Below are 16,456 nucleotides of genomic sequence, written 5' to 3' on the forward strand. Positions count from 1 at the left end.
GCTCGCTTCCAGCGCCCAGGTTTGCTGGGCCGGCACCGTGCGGTGCTGCGCGGCGTTGACGGTGGTGCTGCTCTGCTGCGCGGGGTGCTGCTGTGCGCTGCGCGGGGTGCTGCTGCGCGTGCCGCTGCTGCGCGTGCCGCTGCCGCCGCCCCGCGCCCGGCCGGGAGCTCGGTGCCGGGTGCCGCGCGGTGCCGCCGTTCGCCGTTACGTTTGTGCCCTCTAATGGGCAAAAGGAGCATCGCAGGCCCCGGCTCCCCGCTGCCCCGCCGTCCGCTCCCCCGCTGCACCCCCTGCCCTGCTCTCCACTCCCCCGCTGCACCTGCTGCATCCCCTGCTCCGCTCCCCCGCCGCCCACTGCACCCCCTGCCCCACTGCCCGCTCCCCCGCTGCAGCCCCTGCCCCACTGCACTGTGCCCCGCTCCCCCACCGCCCCGCTGCCCGCAGGCATCTTCTCATCATAAAAAGTGACTGAGAAAATTCCCATTAAAATGAAAACTATACCAAGGTGGATCACCAGCTGCAAGTTAACTTACAGAGGGCATAAAACTTGCTGAAGGAAATTATCCCAGCATCATTCCCTGTCTTTGGCCTTCTAATTGTGTTCACTTGCTCCAGCCGCTGAAAGAAACCAATCTGACTTTAAACCAACAAACAAGAAAAATTTAAGAAGGTGTACTATAGTTTGTAACACAGTTTCTTGACTGCCTCTGTGCAAACTGAAGATAGTATTTTTTTCTTAAGTCAGATAGATTTGGCTCATGGTGCAACTGCCTCAGTACAATGTCCCAAAGTAGACGGTGTTAAGGCTATTTTAATCCACAGTTTGGCATTGATCCTGCCATACCTGCAGCATACGGATGGCAATGCAGTGAAGCCCTGTGTGCCTGTGCGCTGCATGTAGCACTTCCCAGAAAAAGGCAGAATCCCTCAGGGCTGACCAAATTATTCTCTGCTTAAGATCCAGTGGGAGAGGGGATGGACATGACCGGATGACGTCTCTGCAGCCCTCTACTTCCAGCCTCTTTCATGCTGTGCTGGTTTATAAATGACCTGGCTGGTACTCAGCAAAGGACAGGCACACCTCAGCTCTCCTCATTCCTGCACGTTCACCTCCACACCAAAGGCATGCAGGGCTGTGTGAATCCTTTGATATGTGGTTGTACTGCGACAGGGAAATTTTACAACATAAAACTGCTAAAGCCTAGATCCAGCCCTGAACCCAAGCCCTGCCTCTCCTTGATATCTATTAATGACTTCCAGCACGTTGCATGGTCTAGATGAGAGGATTCCTTAAGATCCCACCCAACCTTATTTTCTTTGATCCTCCTAACTTCTTAACGAACCAGAAACTTCCCACTCCAATACAGATACAATTCCAGCCCCTTTGGCAGCTTTTCTAAACTCCATTAGAGCCTCACAACCCTGAACAGTCTGGTTGGTTTAGTGCAGTCAATGGACTGGAAAGTTTCATCATTTAATTTAATATCTTTTGCAGTAGTGCAATTCCCCTTCTAGAGCCCTGCCTATCTAGTGGGCATACATTCTTCTGTGTCCTGGTCCTGTCTCCTCTGACGAGAGCACTAGATGTGGCATATGGATTAGACACTGGATGTCCATTGTGCCGGGAGTAGGTTGGAGACAATGTCAGCCATCTGACCTGCAGAATGGGAGGGCTTACAGGGTGCTGAACGTTTCACATCCCTTGCATGTTTTCTTTTAGATGTACTGGTAAGAAAAGTGAAAGTGATCAAGCCAACTCTTTTTTCCTACAGATTAGAATAAAGGAACACAAAAATCTTCTTTGAATACCTTGATGACAACTCTTCAGCTGGCTCATTATAACCTATTATGAGTCATTTCCAAAAATGAACATTTCACCATATGGGTCGGGAATAATCCTGTGGGTATGGACAAAAAGTGCCAACGCTTAGTTATACAAACTTGTGCTAGCTAAGAAATACACCTGTCCACACCTCAAGCATCTTCCAGTGCAAACCAGTAGCTTCAGACCTGCCCAGGCAAAAGCAGCCCCAAGAGAGATGGGGCGGTCATGCACCTACAGCGACTGGAGGACAAAAATCCCATCACTAGGAGCAGACTTCCCCACTGCAGCACTAGGAGTTTCCAGCAAAAGCCCTTGCTGTTACAGCTGTAATTACATAAATCCCTTCGATACATCTGTGTCAAAACCATTGATCAACAAACAGTATTAATTAGACCTAATCCACACTTCAGAGGCACCAGAAGATATCATCACGGCTCAAGGGGGTTTAGGGCAGTAGAGTGTCTGTCTCAGCAAGGCTTCCTTAATTTTATCCTCACAATTTTGAAGGTGTGCATGCACAAAGAGAAAGAAGAGGGAAGAAAACAAAAGAAAAAGAGCAGCTTTGCAAATTTAACCCTTCCAAGGTGCAGCTACCCCACCTCAGTTGTCTGTGACTATTATGACTGTACCTAGACAAACAAAGTACACCCTGAAAGTTTGTGCCTTTGAGAAGAAACATTGAAATATCATGGAGATATTAAATAATCTAACTGCAAGCACATCTACTTATTTCTTTCAGAGCAGACAGACACCTGGCAACCACATGGGCAAAGGGCTAAATAAACCACCTGGGTTATTTACTGTGGGAAAGCAAAGTCTGAGATCCCTGGCAATGCTCCAGCCCCACCAGCCTGATCCCAACACAACTGGTCGCCCCGTCCCTCCACTGTGCCACTACAAAACCAGCCATCTGCTAGAGACAGCAGGAGGCCAGGTGCAGACAGGAGGAACAGGCATTTGGGAAGTGCCCCAGGTCTTAGGCTCCGTAGAGTTAAAGCAGACAGAGGAATCTTAAAAAAAAAAAAATAAAATAAAAAAAAAACCACACAAAAAAAACCACCCACCAAACTCAGAAAAAGAGCTAAGCAACAGCTCTCACAACAAAAATACCGTTCCAAAATTAATGAGATTTTGATAACCCACCTTTAAAAATGGAATACTTCCATTTTAAAATGTACAAAGACTAAAAACTTCATAAATATCCTATTAAGAAACTTCTGCTGCTGTTTTAGCGTTTCAATTGAAATACAGTGCATGAAGGTTGCCATAGCTACAAGCAAATTTTTAAATAACTGTTTTTCATCAGAGCAGCTGCAGTATCACGCAGAAACGAGGGTGAAGTGGGGAAGCTGGAAGCAGGCCGACCAACTTCAAGCTCCTAATCAAGTGACTCCAAGATTTTCGCAAACACCACTTACAGACTTTTAATACACTTTCTGCTTTTTAAAGAAAATATTGCCTTTTATTATTTGGCAGCACCCCAGCAAATGCTGTCAGCAGTGTGTGAGATCTCAGTCAAGAGAAGAGCTTTGTTTTCATGCTGGAAAAGATAAAAATTTCCACTGCTAAGCCCCTACCATGGTGCAAGTGCCCAGGCACTGAAGGATGTGCTGCAGCCTTGGGTCCACTCTGAAGGGCTTTCTGTGTGAACAGGTTGCTTGGCAGCAATACGCCTAAAAATGCCACAAAAGCCACGGATTTCTGTATCCAGGAAAAACTCTTCCTTGCCTGAATTTGCACAGGAAAACACAGAAAAGAGGAAATGTGAAAAACAAGTGAAGTTGTAAAATTTTAGCAGCAGGCTTTTGAAGTGGGGCTGTGATTTAGGTGGTGCTGCCTCCGCAGGGGTTCGGTGATCCGTGGGCACGGGGAGGCATTGTCCTTTACTGAAAGATCTCTCCCTGGCAGGAATAGGCAGAGTAACTTTCTGTGCAACAGTGCAAGCAGAAAATGAACATTTCTGCACTACGGGCATCTGTTCAGAGGAGGGTTAGGCTACAGGCAACACTGATAGCCTCCTTTATACTCAAGCTTTCCAACCAGTGATATTAACTATGGCAACATTCCTAGAAAACTTCAAATAGATTAATTTTGTGTCCTCAGCCAAGTATGTCCCTGTGTCTCAGTCTATAAAATGAGAATAAATAAAGAATAAAATTTCTCACAGGAACACCAAGAGGTTTAAGTCCAGCACAACAGTAATTGAATTGCTAACTATAGAAAGTAGCAATGCTTGGCTGGGTACATGTGGGGTTTTTTTCAAAACAACAAATCCATGATCATTATTTAGTACACTATTGTAAATCTGAAATAATCATCCCAGTGATTATTTTTTTTAAACAAACTGGTTCCTTTTTAATGACCTGCTTCTAAGAGGTGCCTCCACAGCACAGTGGGAGTGCTGCCTCGCACTTGGGTGGCAATGCATGAAGGCTCACGGTGCTCTGCCATCACCTGCTCAGCAGTGGAGTTCACAGGCAAGCAACAGGCATTAATCCATACAGACAAATCTTCTGGCAACATATTTCTATTTCAAATCTGATGTTAAAATTTCCTTTGCATCTTAAATGAAACAGTTTCCTGTACATTTGTTTGTTCCAAAAGCAATAGTTTTTTCAACAGCTAGTAGACAACGAAGTTTTCGCAGGGTAAAAGAGAAAGGAAAACAAAGAGAAGAGGAGTCAGAGAAGACTTTTTAAAAAATCTAGAAAAATGAAAGTAAAAAAAACCCCTATCTTGGCAGATTCTTCTAGCAAATGCCATTCTTTGACTAATTCCAAATATTCAAGGAAGTGTTCAAGGCCAGGCTGGATGGGGCTTTGAGCAAACTCCCCTGGTGGAAGGTGTCCCTGCTCATGGTGGGAGGTTGGAACTAGGTTATCTTTAAGGTCCCTTCCAACCCAAACCATTCTGCAATCCAGTGATTCTATGAACCATAAATGCTGAAGCAATGCAAGTCCTATCTTTAGTACAGAGGGAAAGAAAAAGGAAAAAAAAGAGGGGGAAAAAAAAAAAGAAGAAAAAAAAAGAGGAAAAGTCCCTCATTTTATAAACTAGATCCTCAGTGGCAGCCAGAAACATCTGTGTGCCCCAGTGAGATAATGGCATACCCTGCTTCAGCTGGCTTTGCCCAACACTCCTCTCCAGGTCAAGAGTGAGTGGTCAGAAAATGCAAAATAAGGATGACTACCAGAAAGACAACCTAGAAAACACCTTTTGTAACAACTTTAACCTAATGTTAATTTTAAAAGTGTCTCTTTGCCAGTGCAAAAATAGGCTAGTACAGCAGAGTAAGGGAAGGATGCCAGTGAGCAGAGATTTCTGCACTTGAGTGCATGTATCCTGTCAAAGGGACAGGCCTTCTAGGACACCTTTAGGTATTAACTTTTCTGACATAGAGGGTTTTTTAAAGTAAAGAAACAGAAGATAAAAAAAGCACAACCTGCTGTATGGCTGGGATGCCAGAAAAACAGATTGTGAGTCACTGAAAACTAGAGACCTTACTCAGCATATTGCAACTCCATAGCTTTTAAGCCCTGCTGTTTCTTTTCCAAGGCAGATGAGAGGCTTGTCAAAGCTGTGGTTTCCATATATACACATGCACACTCACGCTCACGTTAAACTGCTATTTCTCTCAACTGTGCAGACATCAGGATTACTGAACCTGACATAAACCCATCATTTTCCTGGAAGCAAAAAGGCATGCTAGCCAAAAAGATGAGCCACAGTCAGCAACAGCTCGGTTGTCTTGGGGTACCAAAGGGCAGCAAGAACAGAGCAATCTCTAGAGGAGTGTTCAATGCACAGCCACTCATTTGAAAAGCCCTAAGATCATTTGCTGAGAATAAATGCCTGTCTGCAGCGTGTATTAAGGCCTCTCATCAGCATTCACTGGACAAGGCACACACAGTATGAAGAAATGCAGAGGCTTAAGGAGAAGATGATAGGTCAGAGGCAGCAAAAGGGAGCAGTGCTTAATGCCATAGGGTACTTTTCTCACCTTACCTGCAATGCAAAATATGCAAACACCTACAGACCTGTTTCTGCTGCAGCAGCTCCCCTCTCTCTGTCTGCCTCTGTCCACTCCCTTCTTTGTCTTCCTTCACCATTTGTTTCCATTCTGCTTTTGAAGTAGTGCACAAGCCCCTCCAGCACTCATGAGGTTTGGTTTTTTCCCCACCAGATTCAAGCACTATCTTGACACAAAGAGAAAAGACTCCTGGGGGATGAGCTACAAATAAAAAAAAATAATTTAAATAAAAAGGAAAGAAAAAGAAATAAGCAACAATCCCACAATATAGAGGGGAGAAAAGCCAAAAAAGAAAAAAACCACAAGGAAGAGGCCCCGAGAGAGGCATCAAGGACCAAGGAGCGGGGACAGAATATCAGCCAAGGGAGGGGGAGGCAGCAAACTGCACAAACAGCAGCAGTGGGTGATACTGGGGCATGCTCGTACCAGAAGGAGTGTGTAGGTGTTTGTCCTCATTTGTTTGTTGTGAATAGTAAGCAGAAAGCCACAAGTGAAGAGCAACAAGCATGCAACAGAATTCTGGGCTGCTTCTCCATTTTAGGTGTTTGGACTCTCAGCCTATTCATCTACAAAATGTAGGTAGACTTACTGGTCTGCCAGAGCTATGTCAGGGGGATTCAGCCCATTGATTTACTCAGAACAAAATAAACAGAGTAAGATCTGTGAATAAGCACCAGAAGGTGGCACAGATCAGCTTGAGAAAGATATAGAGAGGGTATGACTTTTCAGCAAATGCTTTACTTGCCCAAAAATCAAGTTTCAAATCTACAGCAGCACTAACAAATATAGCTGAATTCATCTGAATGATTCTGCCAAGAAAAAGTACAACAAAAAATCATTCCAAAACGGAACATTTAGAGGACCAGTTTAAACAGATCGGTTTTGTAAGTCAAGGAACAGGAGAAGATGAGGAAATCCTTCAGAAGAGATGCAGTCATCAGAGTTGTGATGCTTTCACTTCTGGTGCTTGTGCACAAAGCTGGTGAATTCAGTAAGGAGTTGTATCAATCAATACACATGACGCATCTGTCAGAGCATCAGGACATGAGTCACCAAGTTCGTTTACCTTCAGCGCTGTGACACTGCACTACTTCTGTGTGCTGAGAGGCACGTATCCCTGTGCAGGCTGGCTGGGGTGAGCTGCAGGCTGAGGCATCCTGAGGACTGCCCTGGTTACAGTGAAGTAGAATAAACCCATAGACTGCAGGGAAGCATAATTAGACAGACAGAAGGTACATTGGTTTGAAGCCTCATGCTAAAAATACTTGCTGTTCTGCTGGAAAGACACAGCACTGTCAATAGGACAGCCTGGGACTTGAAAACTTTTCTAGTTTAAAGATCCCAAGAATATCCAATATCCAAAAAGAAGATGCCTTGTCATCCAGGGCAAGCAAGGTTCAAAAGTAACTACAGCAGCCTGTAGCAAAGGAACGGTCAGTCACTGCGGGGCTGAAAGGCAGGCTTGCTTCTGCTTTCAGAATAGCTCTGTGCCTAATGGTTTTAACCTGTTCCCTCTCACCCAGCAGCAATTGTAGAGCACACAAACCACCTAGGCAGCTCTGAGAGAAAAAAGGCTTGAGAATAACAAGACTCTGGGATCAACTCTTTCCTTCACCGTTTTTCACATGAACAGCTATAGTCAGAACATAAACATGCTCAGGATGCAAATACCAACTACTTCTTTACACATGGGCTATGCAACGTTTTTCCTGCATGCAAGCCCAGCATTCACGGAGAGCTGGAGCTCAAGAGCTAGACAGAAGTTTCATGACTTTCACCTAGACACAGGCAGCCCGTGGCACTTGGGGAGGTTCGGCGGTGTGCAGATGTAGCTACCAGCTATTCGGTAGCGATATCCCAATTGCAGTTCACCAGAGGTGTCATAATCTGCTGTGTGAATTTGTAGGGCATGAGGAACCACTCTGGGGGTACACGTGCATGGTTCTGGCTCACCACGGGAACCCCCTCACCCTTCCTGAGAGTACGATCGCAGGCACAACCCATTATCAGGGTAACAACAGCCCTGTATCTGCTCCCTCATGTACCCCTCCATGTTTTAACTACTTAAGCTTAATTTAAGGTAACATCAAAAGGGCTATTATTAGTTCACAGTTTACTGTAGACTTTTGAGGAGGGGAAAAAAAAAAAAAAAAGAAGAATTACTTACACCACATTTTGAGGGCTGCCCTCTGAGATGGGACTGCAAAGGCCTCTGTTCCAAAGACCATCTTGATTTCATCAGTGGCTTTGTGTGGTTACCACCATACACACATCATCTTCTCTGCTGCATTGCTGCCTGGAGGCTGGGCTTCGTAGTGGCAGAAGTGGATGAAGTTTCGCACCTTCAGCCGTTTAATATCCACCAAGCTGCCTGCATTATACATCCTGTAAAACTGCTCTGTTGCTCTCTCTTCTTTTGCAGATTTTGCTAACTCTGACCTCAAATTCCATTTCCTCTTTCTGACAGGGATGACAGAGGAAATGAAAAAATTAAACTTTAATATCATCCTTTGCTTTGTGCATTTCTCCCTTCTGTTTAATGGATATTCCCCCAGCAAGAGCTGGTAGAACCGGTGAGCTCTTCCAAGAACTACAATTTCTAGACTGGTGAGCATGATACATTTCAGACAGCCACAAAGAAACTCTTCAGTAACTCTAGAATAAAAATTTATATGAAAAGCACATCAGTATGAAGGTACATCTGTATCCACAGGCAACAGTGACTATATCTGATTATTTTTAGTGTAAATACATTTTCAGAATAAAAGGCACATAACAGTTTTAAGCTACTTAGCTGAACATGCTGCTCCTGCACCTGTGGGATTTTAATATTTCTGTGCTTTTAAGAGCACTGCAGCACAGGGATAAGATCAGTGTATGGTCTACTTTACTGAGCTGGAAAAATGTAATTTAGGAAGGTGCTATTGCAGGAAAGAAGTGGAAAGCTCATTGTTAATAGTAACTATTTACATGTATAAAGAACACAAATATTTTCCTGATGCCCGAATGAAAAAATTTAACATAGATTCTCCAAGAAAAAAAAAAAAAAATCAGCCTGTGACTTGAATGAATCCCCCTATAAAGAGATGCTTGTGCTGCTGAGCCTTCAAACAGCACACACGCTGCCATCACTGATTACACTAGATGCTCCCTAATCCAAACACTTTGGGAGCACATTACCATCTTCAGGAAAACAAATCTGTGTTTATGTAAGGGTGCTGGTGGCTGGTGCAAATGTATATTCTTTATAGTCACAACTGAAATTTATTTTTTCTGAAAACAGGTATTTGGCCTAAGTAAAAGAAACAATAACTGTACAGCAGCAGTACCGGACAGAGGAGGTTACAGCAGATTATCCGCTGGCAAACTTGGCATTCAGACCAGGGAGGTCCAGAGTTTCAGTGGTCTAGTGCAGGTCATCATAGCTGCTGTTAGGTGCACTGCACCACTCTGCAATATTTGGGGACCATCATTCAGTCAGCAATATCTCATGGCTTTATATGTAACCTTGATAAAACCAAGAGGAAAGAACAGAGTGAATTAAACAGTGAGAGCAACACAGAGCCTATCAGCTAAGAAAAGATTCTATCACTATATAGCTATTTAACATGAGAGAGCCTGGCCTTTGCAATGAAGCCTTCCTGTTAAAATGATTCACATCAGTTATTCTTTCTCTCCTGCTTGCTGCTATCACCATCCCGAAGAATCAGCGAATGATCAAGTGCTTCTTTGATCTCCTGTGTATGTGAAGACAGAAATATCCAAGCTGAAGAACTGAGCCCCATGGGTCTGACAGCGGATTCAATTACAACCCATGGAATTCAGTTCTCAAAGCTGAGAATAAACGGCATTCATTTTAAGGCTGTCCTGTCGCACAGTAGTAGCTCATACTCCTGCTTGCTCTCTCCAGTGCCTGGCCTTCTTCCAGGTGCTGTAAAACAGAAGCGTGAAACCTTCACTGCAGCCAAAGCAACTCTACCCAGACTGTAGGTCAGATGCAGAATAATGGTTCCAGGACATATATATTGAAAAATAGGCTACTTTATATTTCCTTCTGGCACCAGAAGTGGCCACACACAAAGACAGAATGTGTCCTAACACATGGCAGAATTCTTCGTAATAAAAACCAAAATTTATGCCCTAGCAGTAGAACAGTAAAACATTTTGCACTTTTCTGGAAGCCTCTGAGAATTTCAAAGAGGTAAGTTATAAATTTCATTCCCCTTTTTTTTTTTAATACAACGACACAGATACAGAGCTAAAATCTTCCAGACTCACGCAGCAATCTTTGTTAATAAACTAATCCATGCAGAAGCTCAAGAGAAGGAAATGTAGTGCTGGTACAGCCCCGGAGTCTGGGTGGCAAAAAAGCAAGCAGAAGCCTTCAGTATTCTAGTTGCACGGTTGTGCCCTGACACAACTTTGTCAGATGTGACAGCTTCATCCAGGGTGACAATCTCACCCAAAGGCAGGAGTTCTGGACTACAGATAAATACTGTTCAAACGGCACTGGAGATCAAAGCTGACATCCCAGACAGAAAACACCTCGTCACTTCTGACAAACCTAAGTCACAAGATTCATTAAACTTCATACCCCAAACTCGAATTTTTGAGGAAAAATAGATTAGATAAGTTGGATGATGCATTCATCTGTACATTAGATGTTATGTCTGCATAGTACCATGTATAAACAGTGTTGGTTTAGTTAGAATAATTTCAGATTTATTTGGAATATTTTAAACATTTCTTTATGTTCCAGTGAGATGAGACATCACAAAAAAAAACATTTGGGTTTCAGTAAAAATAAATATTTGGTCTGCAATAAAATATTTGGAGGTCAAGGGGATTTCAGATTAAAACTTTTAGCCTTAAGAACTTTAAATTTACTTAACAGGATGATTTAAAGAGAATTAATTATTTTGGTTTAGTATTGCTTTTCTTAAATTATAAATAAGTATAAATTTTTTGAAATAAAAATGTTGAATGACAATTAAAAAGCATCAAGGAGTTTCTGGCTTTTCCCTGAGCAAGTAATTTGCTTTAAAGCTGAAAAATATTTCCTATTTTTTTACTAGAAAATGTCCAACTTATTCCAACCAAAAATTTGCCCAGCCCTGGCAGGAATTCAAAGTTCCCCCACTAAAGCTCACTGGTGGAGCTGAATATAGGGGTACCGGTGACTGTGCGGCCAGCACTGCATGGATATGAAAACCTTATTGTCTGTACAGCCTGTCCTAGAGCAATTACTATCTGGTTTTCTAGATAATTTAATTTACCTAGGAATCCACTCTTAAATTTATCTCTAAACCCATCATCTCAGATAAACAACAAATATCTAAGAAAATTGCCATGAATGATTTTTGATAACACCCGGTATCACTTTTTCAGCTACATCAGCGAGACATGCAGCCCAACCAGCAGAGGCTCAGCGCAGAGCATGTTGTTTGGCAGCATATCCAACGGCGTGCCGGCGCCTTTATGGCTGTAATTGTTTTCTTAGGCTGTTGAACCAGTCAACCAAACCGCTGAAATTAAAATGATGCTTCTTTAACTATTTCTCTTGCTGGGGGGGAAACCTGTGAACAAACATTTTTGCAAAGTAACTTGTCTTGTGCTACCTACAGCCCAGTTCAGTGCCACCAACCTGTCAGCGGATTCTGTGAGACTTCTATTACAAGAAAGAAAAAACAAATTAACAGAAGTAACATCTTGTTAAGGCCCTCAAATAAGATCCAATTTTATATGCAGCTGTGAAATAGGATGCCATAGCAATAAATTTTGTTTGTCTAATTTTTCTGATTGGTCACTGGAGTACTGCTTGCTAAGACGTTGTTGATGTTAAGGAAGACATTCACCAGCGGCGCAGCCCTTCTGTGATAATCACTCTTCCAATCTCAAGCAGGAAAAAAAAAAACCAAACGATCACCAATGAAAACATATGGTAAAACAGAGAAAAAGAATAAAGGACAGAAGTGCACAGCCCTTGGGACAGTCCCCCCTACCTGTAGTACCCGGGAGGAGCTGGCACTGCTGGGGCACCCGTGTGGCCAGCACACAGCTGGGGTCACCTAACTTTGGCACTTGTTTGTATTGCGCAATCAGGCAGGCTAATGGCAAGGAAAAATATTAAACGCCCCTCCATGAAACACCATAACCGGACCTGCAGTAGCTCTAACTAGCTAGCCTGGGCACTGCTGGTGGCTTTGGCACGGCAGCCACCACCCAGGCCAGAAGGGCAGCTGAGCACTGTGGCGCAGCGTGGGGTGCTCCCCAACCCGCGCTCACGGGCAGCTAAACCCAGCTCTCGCACCCCCGGGAGCGCCCACAGAGCTGCCACCTGCCAGGGAGGGAGCATGGAAGCGGGCATCCCCAAGGCAGGGATGCAGGTGGATTTGCTTTCAGGTTATTATTGCAGACCTGGGAGCCTGCAGCACCCGCTGTGGCAGGCAGCCCTGCCCCCTCCCAAAGCTCGGGGTGGCCCTGCCCCAGTCTCCCTGTGAGGACAGCCTAGCTGAGCACCCTACCAGCACAGCCAGCGTGTCACTGAAATCCCTAAAGGGCAGGTACGGACTGGTGCATCCTCAGAATTCCACAGTCACTTTTAAGTTAAGTTGACTTTACAGGTTTTTTAACCAAGCAGGAGAAAAGGTCAAACTCACTCTCTCTCGATTTGCCTGCTGAGCTTAATAGTGTCGCAGCTCGTTAGTTCTCTCTGATCTTAAAAAAACACGATGCCAGTTTCAGCTACAGTCTGCTTTGACCCTTTATCAACTTCACATCAGCTATCCTCTATCCTTCCGGTGTCATTCCTGGAGTGCCCCCCTCCCTCTGAGAACTCATTTACTCAAAGATTAAATTCGTGCATTTGCAAACAAGAAGATAGCCCATAAAATTACATTGTTCTGCCTTTGCAAGAGCAGTGAGGAGGCGAGTCTTTTCAACAGGCCATAAATCTACTTTTTGAAAAAACATTATTTTTTCCTATTCCAGCAAGGTCACTTAGCACCTCATAGCTTGGAGGAATTAACTATTCCTACAGGACAGATACTTAATAGGCAATCATCATATACAGTTTTACTGCTACACCAAAAGGCAAACCTTTTCAGAGTGATTAAGTAATGTTAAGTGCCTGAAGACTATTCTTCCATAAGTTTGCTTTTGAATTAAATATGTTTTAACAGGAAAAGAACATAAAGATCTTAAAGCCATCAAGTTAATGGAATGTGTAAATTCTCTCCATTTTCCTTATCGTCCCCTACTTTTATTCTCTGTGTTGCCATTACCACCTTTTTTTAATACAGCATCTACATTCGTCTGAACATACAGCCGAACGGTGAGATTTTAATGCTTCTTAACCAGTCAATGATCTACTGCAGCTTCACATGAAATCCAGATACTATTCAAATGAGCTCATCATGGGTGGTAATTAACTAGCACCGATGGGGAACTTGAAATAAAATATGAATATGGTCACATTTCATTAGGAGCATAATGTATCTTCTTCACCCTTATTTAGTTAAATACATTTTCCCCACAGCTAGTGGAAAAATACATATCTCACAGCCAAAATGACATCTGGTTACTTGAAACAAGAGGGCAAAATGGAAGATGAAGTCATTCTAGGATCTTGAGATTAAAAAAGAAAGGAAAACTCGCAGCCAGAAAAGGACCACAGCGACACCAGAGGCAGTCATACACTCAAGCTCAGCAGAAGCTTTCAGGTTAAAACTGGCCGGCTGTGTTGCAGGGTGTGAGAGCGGAGGGTTTCGGCAGCGGGGCGGTGGGCTGCGTGCTCTGCAGAGCAGCGGGGTACTTTGTTTGCTGGGCAGATCTCATTCATCCCCTGGGACACCACCACCAGGTGCAGCTGCACATCAGCCTCACACTCACCTGCCTGTTTGCTGGTAAGGGCACTGGGCAGTGAGAAACTTCTGCTCGGCGTGATGAACCCCATCTCAACATTTAAAACATAGACCATCAACCTTTAAGACCCTTACCCGGCCTTTTAGGTCTTCTCCATTTAAAAATTCCCCATTTCTTTGACTTTCCCTCTTTCCTGCATTTCTTGAACTTTCCCCCAGAGGAAGCATCCCCATGCTGGCAGCCTCCCTTGCTCTCCAGAGTAACTCGTATTTCTTCCCTGACACACCTAAGCTTTGCTCTTTAGCTAAAGTTTACCAGTATCAAACAGTTCACCTCAGACACAGATATATCGGTGCTAAGCAAACCCTACTTCAGGATTACACCCCAGGTTCTCACCACATCAGCGAAGACCATCGGCAATGTCAGATGAGGAACTGCCTGTAGGTATTCCTTCTCCTGAACCCTTCAAGATGACAAGTGCATCAGGCCCATAATGCCTCCAGCCCAGCAACTACACAGAAACTCTCATTTTCCCCCCCACCCAAAAAAAAAAAAAAAAAAAAAACCACAAAAGTTTTTTTAAAAAAACTTGGCTAGTTTTTGTTAAAAAAAAAAAATAGATCTCATGATGAATCAGTATTAGCTCAAGCACATATTCTGGGCTTGGCAGAAGCAAGTGCATTTGTTCCCAATATGCTTTCTGAAACTCCCAGTTATTTCCTGGATGCATTTTTAATTTCAAGCGGTAGTTATAGTTCTACTGCCAATGTCTATGTCACGAACAACAAACATTTAATTTCCTCTCCTGTAGAATTATTCCACTCTGCTTATCTGGAGGTTCAATTCTGTTGTCTCCATTTTAATCACATTTTCCAACAACACAGTACTTTGTGCAACAGACCATTTTCCTTCAAGAAAGATAAAAATGATTGCATATTCCATTTCATTTGTTGACCTAAAACTTACTGATGTTTTTTGCAATTTTTACTAATTAAAAGAAAAATACAAGGCAAAATACATACCAGGCATAAATCACTAAGAAAAACATACATTTACACCTAGTCAACCATCTATATATATTACATCTGGTTAAAACAGTAATATGGAAAAGTACCCAATGAAAATGTTATTTCATATTTTTAAAAAGTTCTGGTCATCAGCAATAATAATAAAGACTTTAATACTAAGTATTATTTTTAGTAATCTCTATAGCATATGTAGCATATACTTACAGTATAGTTACAATATAGTGTAGCTGCAGTTATACTCACAGTAAGCTATAATAGGTCACAGCCCTGGAAACAATTTCAGCAAAATTTTTGTATTGAAAAATACAAATATTTATAGGATCCATATTTTTTTTTTTTATGTATGTTCTCAGATGACAGGATGAAACACAGTGTAGAGGAACATAAACAGTCTAAACCACATATTTTGCTCATTCACACAACTGTATTAACAGTGCCCAGATGTAAGAAACAGGAGGGATAGCTGGAAAGGCAATTTTCAGCATGCTAATAAGGGTAATGAGAACTGAGAAGTTAAAAGCCCTTGCAACTCTGTGAAACTCCATCTCTATCTGTTCTTTGTGATTTAGCAATACATTTTTACTCTAAACAAACAAGAAGTTCCATACCGGCTGACTAATAATGAGGATGAAGGAAAAGGTCTACCTCTTTGTATATGGAGCTGCCTCCAGACCCAGAAATATTCCCTCCCTTGGTCAGGATACCTGATCACCGTACCCACGGCAGATGCTGGAGGTGACACCCATGCTGTCTCCAGGCCTGTGAAAGGGCAGGCAGGGTGGCAGGATGAACTGTTCATCTGAACCAGCTCCTGATAAACGGTGGTGGAACAGAGTGAGCTCAAAACGACTGGTCAATCCATGTTTCAGATGTGATCTAAACACCTAAAAACATAAGAGGAGGGAAAAGTAGCTACAGGAGAATAGACAGCCATTTCTTGTTCCCTTCCAATTTCCACATTTTTAGTAATTCAAAATAACTGGCGATGTTTCAACTGCTGAAAGTCCACAGATATTTACATTACTTGTCACTCATAACTACTATACTATATATTACTAACCCAAAATGATTAGGCTCTGCATAAGCAGTTAAAAAACTAACAGGCAAACATCAATTAATCACCTTTTTGTAGCCCTCCCGTTATTTAAAAAAGGATAGTGACCATCACCCAGCAAGGAGTTTATTTGGAAAAGCACACTGTAATAAGTAACTGTAATGTTAGTAAATTCATTAGAAGCTAGAGATATTTTTTTTTTCTTCAAATAGGCTCAATATATAGATACTGGAAATACAGAAGATTACTGTACTTATATTGTAACTACGCTGTAGTTATTGAAAATAAAGTAGTCTATAAAAAACAAAAACTTTCTATACATACATGGTTTGTTTCAATATCCATTTGCTGAAATAAACCAGTGTGATATTAGAATAATGAAACAGCTCCAGTACTGTGGAAAACTGCCCACAGTTAATTCAGACAAAAGTATACGACAGTTAATAAAATAGTCTGGGAGGAATGAACTGTGACCCAGTTAAGGCACCCTAACCCCTGCAGGCTATCTGGGCAGCTCCACAGCCTGTGGGCTGTGGACCACTGCTTGTGGGCTGTGGACCACTGCTGTCAGACACCAGGAACTGGTTCATGAACAATCCCCTTTAGAAGATAAAAAATGCACATCTATGCCCACACTGCTGGCAGCGATGCACGAG

At 42.9% G+C, this 16,456-nt stretch overlaps 1 long non-coding RNA gene across 2 annotated transcripts in view; it reads right to left on the bottom strand.

The window, feature by feature from the left end:
- LOC114017948 (uncharacterized) overlaps positions 1 to 16,456 on the bottom strand; it is a 31,722-nt gene that overhangs the window by 12,434 nt on the left and 2,832 nt on the right. The window contains exons 4-5 of one of the 2 annotated variants that reach the window (XR_008733641.1): positions 15,451 to 15,630; positions 3,403 to 9,786 (exon numbers count right to left, since the gene is read on the bottom strand). This is a non-coding gene — a long non-coding RNA (uncharacterized LOC114017948). Of the gene's footprint in view, positions 1 to 3,235; positions 9,787 to 15,450; positions 15,631 to 16,456 lie in introns of those variants that run through there. The other variant, XR_008733640.1, reaches the window with a different exon arrangement.

Source organism: Falco cherrug, chromosome 8, assembly GCF_023634085.1.
Source record: "Falco cherrug isolate bFalChe1 chromosome 8, bFalChe1.pri, whole genome shotgun sequence".
In the NCBI taxonomy this organism is placed as follows: Eukaryota; Metazoa; Chordata; class Aves; order Falconiformes; family Falconidae; genus Falco; species Falco cherrug.